We start from the raw sequence: 8,740 nt of genomic DNA on the forward strand, positions 1-8,740 counted from the left end.
CTGGGGGTTGCTACTAATTTTTGTACTTGCTGTTCCATTCTCCAATTATTTTTTCAATTAGGAACAATGATAATATTCTCACTCCATTCGAAGAGATCCAATACGCATAATTATCTATGCTATGACTGTTTATGTCTCGAGTATGACCACTTAAGAAAATGTGAAAGGGAGTAAGAGAAATGGCCGATACCACTGGAAGGATCCCTCTTTGGTTGATAGGTATTGTAACTGGTATTATCGTGATTGGTCTACTGGGTGTCTTTTTCTATGGTTCATATTCCGGATTAGGGTCATCCCTATAGTAGGGGAAATGCACTTACTGTCTGTGGGAAATAGTATACATGCGAAAGTGAAAAATCGATAAGGCCTTACCCTTCTTTGAAGGGTAAGGCCTTATCGAAATCTCTTTTTGAGATTCTTTCTATATTAATCTGAATTAGAAGAGAAGATTCGTACAAATAAAATGACTCTGTCATTTACTTCATTCAATGCCTTTCAGTCAAGTGATGAGCCAATCTATTCTTCCGCTATATGATCGGAAAAAATTTGGATCGATCAAATTTAAATATCTGTCGAAGGAACAACAGAAAAACGGATAATATTAAGTACTAAATATTTGCTCATTTATCTGATGGAAGATTATGCAAAGTTTTTGTAAAAACCCGAACTATGAGAATCTAAATGTGCATATAGAATATTTTCTTCTATTTTTTTGGCTTACAAAATAAAAGAGGAGGAAAAACACCTTTTATTCATTTTCTCTCATTAGGAACAAACCCTATCAAAAGTTTTATAGGTTTTTTTTTATGAGTGATATTGCCCCTTACTTGTCTGCTCTTCCTTCTTTAGGAATTTTCAGTATAACGTACAAAATAATCTTCAAATTACGAAGGAATTGACGAATAGGACAAGATCGGAAACCCAATTAGTTCTTCGAATAATGAAATAGGAGAATGGGATCAGAGAAAATAGGAATCTTCTCCAAGATTGCTTAGTTATTCTCCTCATCTCTCCTCCCTACGATCTATCTCTATTTTCCGGATCGTTTGGACAAGGAAAGGAGGGAATGGCATGTATATAGTACACGATATAGCATATCGGGGATTGTTCAACAAGTTGATCTGTTCCAGTGCTTATGGAGTCACTCCCTATTTCAATTTTATTCCAATTTAGATCTAAATGAACATTTTATCAAGAATATATAAGGGAGAAGAAGGATAAAAGGCTCCGAAGGGGTATTAATTTTTGAATCAATAAGTAAACTTCATGTTCAAAAATCTATGGACCTAAAGATTCATCTCGGCCAATTGAACTTTCTCAAATTGTTTCTTCTTAAGGACCAAAAATATCTGTGCCAGAATGACAGATGCTAAGAATAATAAAAGACCTTTAACACGTAATGGATCTTGAAGTACTATCTCTGCATCTCCTTGACCAAATCCACCCAAATTAGGGTTATTCGTTAATGGCTGATCGACCTTGATCAATTCGCCTTCTGAAATAAGAAGCTCCGGTCCTGGAGGTACAATGTCAACCACTTGCCCACCGTCTGATGTATTATCGATAGTTATCTCATATCCACCCTTTTCTTTACGTAAAATTTTGCTCACTCTTCCTGTTGCTGAAGCACTATAGACTGTATTGTTGCTCTTACTCCCGTCGGGATAAATTTGTCCTCTTCCTCTATTACCACCCACATATATGGGATATTTCAGGAAGTGAGCTTCTTTATCAGTAGAAGGATCTGGTGAAAGGATGGGGAACACACGTTCACTATATTTTTGACCGGGAACAGGACCTATTACAATAATGTTTTTTTTATTGGGACGATAGTTCTGAAAATAAAGATTACCCGTCTTTTGTCTAATCTCAGGGGAAATACGATCCGGAGGGGCTAATTCAAAGCCCTCGGGTAAAATTAGAACAGCTCCTACATTTAAAGCCCCTTTCTTGCCATTAGCAAGAACTTGTTTCATCTGCATATCATAGGGGATCTTAACAACTACTTCAAATACGGTATTGGGAAGCACGGATTGTGGAACCTCAATATCCACAGGTTTTTTTGCCAAGTGACAATTGGCACATACAATACGTCCAGTGGCTTCTCGGGGATTTTCATAACCCTGCTGTGCAAAAATGGGATATGCATTCGAAATGGATGTCCGAGTTATGATATGTATCATGACCAGGACGGAAATTAACCGAGTCATCTTTTTCACCCATTCATAAGTATTTCTATTTTGCATGGTTCAATTATTGGTTCCAAATCATTTTTGGGGTGAGAGTAGGTAGCTATCATAGTTATCTGTCAAAAATTATGCTACTATATTGATTCAACCAAACCTAAAAATAAGAAATTGGAAGTCTCGCACCAGGAGAAGAATGAAGGGGAGGAATAGCTAATTCCTGAACACGGAAAACACTTTATTATTCTGTTTCAATTGTTTCGGTCGGAGAAAACAACCTACCTATTCTTTATTCATTCATCGAATGATAAATTACTACAAGTGAAGGAGATATACGATTGAAACGACGGAAGATCCAATATTTAAGAATTGTATCTAAGATGACTGGAAAAGTTGAAACAAGACCATATATGATTCGTTCATTATGGGCAAATCCATAACTTTCGGAGATCGAATCGATCATCAGTTCCCAACCATGGGGTGAATGAAACCCAATACATAGATCGGTTGCTAAAAGAATTAGAAAAGCTTTCATTGTATCGCTCAGACTATAGAAGAATTCTTGGATCCAAGAATTGATAATAGCGAGTTTATTCTTACCCAGAATGATATAAGCACTTATAAAAGCAAAACCTATTAGATTTGTTAATAAATGTGATATTATCTGGATACAATCTTCATTGTACATTTCGACCAATTGGATCGTTTCTTTGTGAATCTCTATACGAAGAGATTGTGAATGTGTTCCCAAAGAATCTTCCACCATTCTTTCTAACAAGAATAGTTCTTCTATTTTCTCAAATCTTCCCAGAGCATCTTGTTCCTGGAGATAATCAAAAATTTTCTGAGATTTAACCGTATTCCACCAATTTGTAACCCAAGGCTCCAAACCTTTCCGTAATGAAATAGGAATTACCCAAGGCAGTACTACTAAACATGCGAGATATCGTAGGGAAGCTGATGCTTTATATTCGGACACTTCCAATTCGTGAATCGCTAACGAACCTGATTCACTTGTCAGTTCTGTCCGAAATCTAGACAAAGTACGAGTGATAGAATGAGGTATGGGATCCATAGATTGATCTATTGCGTAATTGTTTGATCCCGATCAAATATACTCGGGAAAAAAGTAAAAGGTTTGTTCAAAATGGGTGAGATGGAGCATAAGGAGATCATTCCAAATCATTTATATATGGACCAATTATCTATTCATTTTTTCATCTTCTTCTTTTTTAGAAGAATAACTTGAAGTAACATAAGTCTTATTCATTGCCAAGATCTTTTGAATCTTGATCACTAGATCCTTTACGAATATTTCCCCAGTTATCTCCAAAGATGACAAACGCTCTTGAAAAATGAGAGAACGACAAAAAGTCATAATTGGATCGTGATGAGAGGAAAAAAGCGTTTTAGTTTTAGGGAAACCGGACCACTCTATCTAGTAATTGTTGTTTCTGAGACATCATATTCATCTACTGGTACCAGTTCTATTTTAACTTATTGCTTTTTCTATATTACCTCTTTCTATACTATTTCATAAAAATAGTATATTGTTCGTAAAGATCCTATATCGTTCCATTTTCATACAATGAAATTTCAATAAATATTTCATTGTATGAAAATGGAATATTTATTGAAATTTCCTGATTGGATATTTATTCATGTTCCTTTATCCTCGACATATATTCAAATGTTTTTACATTTGAATGTATGTCGAGGATAAAGACACCCCCGATTTCAAAACCCTTCAATGGATACACGCAAGAAACGGGCTGATTCAGCGGCTTTCTGTTCGATCTCCCTTAGGTTCACATTATCACCAGTACGAGTTAAAGGAATGTCTTGTCGGCCCTTTATTTCCATATAAAGAACACGACGAGGGGAAATACCTTCTTGAATTTCCATTTTGATCATCTGAATATCCTTCATAAGAAATCGTGGGAAAATACGACGATTTATTCCGAGAAATCCCCAACGAAAAAGACATACAATTCCTTTTTTTTTATCGAACTTATTATAGCCACTACCCACATTGAACAAAATTGTGCACCACAGATAAGAGCTAATGAACAGACCTGCAATACCATAAAAACACATTACAATTCCTTGTGGAACAAAGAGTATTTGCTGAGATGACAATAGGGGTATCAGGTTCTCACCAAAATAACTCGAGATCCCGACTAGGAAAAATCCTAGTGAACCCAGAAAGAGGATACAAGCCCAAAAGAAATTACTTCTTTTTCGAGACCCTGTTATAGGTTCTATCCAGAGCCATTTGGATCGACGATTCATAAAAAATTGTATTCAATTCCATCCTATTGAAGTTGAGGGAATAGCCAACTTTTTTATCCTTTGGTTCCCAAACTCTTATGAACTATCTATATAGATAGATAAATTTTCAGTTAAGTCAGCCAGGTTTGTCTTCTTGTCCATTCTTACCATCCATTTCAAATGGGTCCTTCCCTAATTTCTCAATTTTAGAAACAACATTGGATCAGTGGAGTATAAATATCTCCTGGAATAGATATCTATACCGTATGAAAAAAGAAAACCGACCACATTAACATATTGACCCATACCTATTTATTGACATATGTGTAGATCCTATCTGTATATGTATATGAATATGAATATGAATAAATATCCATATTCATATATATATATATAATTTGGATATTTATACCTATTTTGTGTCTATAAGAGTTCTATCTTATATCATCTAAAATAGATATAGATATCCTATCTGTTCTGCAATTGAAAGATCTAAACCCATTTATTAAATCTAATTTGATCAGATTCATAAAATCTCGTCATTCTGAATATACAGATGAGAAAGAACCATTGTAATTGCCGGAAGTAATAAGCCGACTAAAGGCACCAAAATAGAGGGTAGGATAGGGAGTAGGTTAGGGAGTAGGTTAGGAATTATCATAGAACGAGTACCTTACTTAATCAATGAAATGTTTATCCATATTACAAAGAATAATTATAAGGTCAAATAAGTGATGGGACCAAATAAGCGGTCCCATTCGTCCTTCTTCATAGAATACATGTATGCAAGTGTTCGTTGTTCCTTTCCCCGTCTCTCCCGAAAATACTAAAAAAGCATTTCCAGTTGGGGCAATTTTTTTTTAATAAGATCTCGATGAGTTCAACAATGAGTTCTATATTACAACATAGAGATCCATTAGAACACTTACTATATAAGTAAAATAGTGGAAGAACATGAATCCTGACCAAAATTTCTCTGATTTCTGAAAGCGGAGAATTGGCTATATGGATTGTTAGTATAGGCTCGAGGATCATAAATTGTTAATAAGAAGGGGGTGAAAAGCAATTCTCTCCTTCGCCGCGATAAGAAACTGTATCACTGTCACTTCCGTTACAAGGAACTCGATTTGATCCTTTTTCCTGATAAGGAAACTCAACGTTCATTTTTTTCTTTTTCTTTATTTACAAGGAAGACCGTAAAACGTAAAACCAAAATAGTTCACTCAGAACACCTTTTAAGAGATTACGTGGAACGATCAGATCAAATAAACCATGACCAAATAAATGCTCAGTCACCTGAAAATCTTCAATCACTTTCTGACCTAATGTCTGTTCGATTACTCTTTTACCTGCAAATGCAATGTACACTTTAGGTTCGGCAATAATAATATCTCCCAACATGCCAAAACTAGCAGTCACTCCACCAGTTGTCGGTGACGTCAGAATCGATATATATAACAACTTTTTCTCCTTCTGATGAATATATAATGCAGAAGCTATTTTAGCCATTTGCATTAAACTAAAACTTCCTTCTTGCATACATGCTCCTCCGGAAGCACACATCATAATTAATGGAAGAGATTCCGCGGTAGCGCGCTCGATCAGACGGGTTATTTTCTCACCTACTACAGAGCCCATACTACCTCCCATGAACTGAAAATCCATAACTCCGAGTGCGATAGTAAGACCATTTAATTGACCTATGCCTGTTTGAATAGCATCAGTTAAACCTGTCTCTATTTGATAGAAAGTGATATGATCCTTATAAGATTCATCCTCAGAATTAAGATTATCAGAATGAGAAGGTTCATTCTCAGAATAAAATTGAAGAACATCTAGAGTGTACATGTCTTCATCCATAGGACGCCAAGTGTCACGATCAATTGGAAGTTCTATTCTATCTGAACTATTCATTTGCAGATAATATCCACATTCTTTACAAACACTTTGATTCTCTCTCAAGAATCTGAGATATAGCAAGTTCTCGCAATTATCGCATTGAGCCCATAACTTCTTAATTTTAGCGTAATCAATACTTTTATTCTTGTTTTTCTCCGTCTCATTGGCATCCTTACTATCCCTTTCGACCGAATTTTTTAGTAATGCAGTTATTTTACGCTTGTCTTCGAACCACTCCTTTATAGACATAGAGTTTTCCTTCCATACAAAGGTGAAAATTGTTACTTTTCCTATCTTATTTTGTATGAAGAGAAGTCGTATAAGTATAAATACAATGATGAAAATTATTAATCAATAGTGGAATGAATCATTGAGAAATCATTTCCATTCATTATTGATTAGGAATCTGAAGTATCGATCCGGGATTATGATAGAATACTTTATTCTATTATAAAGATTCTCTCCTATACCGCGATGGAAAGGAATTTTCATTTAAAATACAACATCTTTTGGGCTAGAAGGGATTTGAACCCTTGACTTCACGGTCCGGAACCATGAGCTCTGATCCACTGAGCTACCAACCCTATCGATCGATCTATAAGATCATTGTAAAGGATGAATAGGATTCGTTATCGAATACTTGACCCAAATTTTTTTTCATAAATAACTCTGTTTGAGATATTTAACCTTGCAAATATCTATATATCAATATCTACATAGATATTGATATATAGATATTAATATATGGAAATTCCATATTTTGATATTTGAAATCCCATATCTCCGCTCACGATTTGGACTAATATTTGGGGTAGTAGTAAAAGATTGGGCCAAGTCCGATTGGTAGAACGAAAGTCACTGGATTACAAGCGATCAATCACATCAAATTCAAATTTGATCTCCTTCCATATTTCACAAGCAGCAGCTAGTTCAGGACTCCATTTACAAGCTTCACGGATCACTTCATTACCTTCACGAGCAAGATCACGTCCTTCATTACGAGCTTGTACACAAGCTTCTAGAGCAACCCGATTAGCTACTGCACCAGGTGCATTTCCCCAAGGATGTCCCAAAGTTCCCCCACCAAACTGTAGTACGGAATCATCCCCAAAGATCTCGGTCAAAGCAGGCATATGCCAAACGTGAATACCTCCTGAAGCTACGGGCAGAACACCTGGCATAGATACCCAATCTTGAGTGAAGTAAATACCATGACTTCGATCTTTTTCGATAAAATCATCACGCAGTAGATCAACAAACCCTAAAGTTACGTCTCGTTCCCCTTCAAGTTTACCTACTACAGTACCGGCGTGAATATGATCTCCACCGGACATACGCAATGCTTTAGCCAGTACCCGGAAATGCATACCATGATTTCTTTGTCTGTCAATAACTGCATGCATCGCGCGGTGAATGTGAAGAAGTAGGCCATTGTCTCGGCAATAATGAGCCAAAGAAGTATTTGCGGTAAAACCTCCCGTCAGGTAGTCATGCATAACGATAGGAACTCCCAATTCTCTTGCAAATACTACCCTTTTCATCATTTCTTCACATGTACCTGCAGTAGCATTCAAATAATGTCCCTTAATTTCACCCGTCTCAGCCTGAGCCTTATTAATTGCTTCCGCACAAAAGACAAAACGATCTCTCCAGCGCATGAATGGTTGGGAATTTACGTTCTCATCATCCTTAGTAAAATCGAGTCCACCACGGAGACATTCGTAAACTGCTCTACCATAGTTTTTGGTTGATAGACCCAATTTTGGTTTGATAGTACATCCCAATAAAGGACGACCATATTTGTTCAATTTATCTCTTTCAACTTGGATACCATGAGGTGGACCCTGAAAAGTTTTGGAATAAGAAGGGGGAATCCGCAAATCTTCCAAACGTAGAGCCCGTAGGGCCTTGAATCCAAATACATTACCTACAATGGAAGTGAACAAGTTAGTAACAGAACCTTCTTCGAAAAGGTCTAAGGGGTAAGCTACATAGGCAATAAATTGAGTCTCCTCTCCAGGAACGGGCTCGATGTCATAGCATCGCCCCTTGTAACGATCGAGACTAGTAAGTCCATCGGTCCAAACAGTGGTCCATGTACCGGTGGAAGATTCAGCAGCTACTGCTGCTCCCGCTTCTTCAGGTGGCACCCCAGGTTGAGGAGTTACTCGGAATGCTGCCAAGATATCTGTATCTTTGGTCTGATATTCAGGAGTATAATAAGTTAATCTGTAATCTTTAACACCAGCTTTGAATCCGACACTAGCTTTAGTCTCTGTTTTTGGTGACATAAGTCCCTCCTTTATTAATAATTATTTCTCGCAAGGACGAGGTCTGCTCGACATGGACCGAACGTAAACAATCAATTTTTACAAAAATATCCT

At 36.6% G+C, this 8,740-nt stretch overlaps 1 non-coding gene across 1 annotated transcript; it reads right to left on the reverse strand.

The window, feature by feature from the left end:
- Positions 1-6,866: 6,866 nt before the first annotated feature.
- On the reverse strand, positions 6,867-6,940 carry TRNAR-CCG (transfer RNA arginine (anticodon CCG)). Its single transcript has one exon. It is a non-coding gene; the product is annotated as a tRNA-Arg (tRNA).
- Positions 6,941-8,740: the final 1,800 nt, after the last annotated feature.

The sequence above is a fragment of the Pinus tabuliformis genome, chromosome 4_1 (genome assembly GCF_031772625.1).
Source record: "Pinus tabuliformis cultivar Carrire ecotype Pingquan chromosome 4_1, CPIR1, whole genome shotgun sequence".
Lineage (NCBI taxonomy): Eukaryota > Viridiplantae > Streptophyta > Pinopsida > Pinales > Pinaceae > Pinus > Pinus tabuliformis.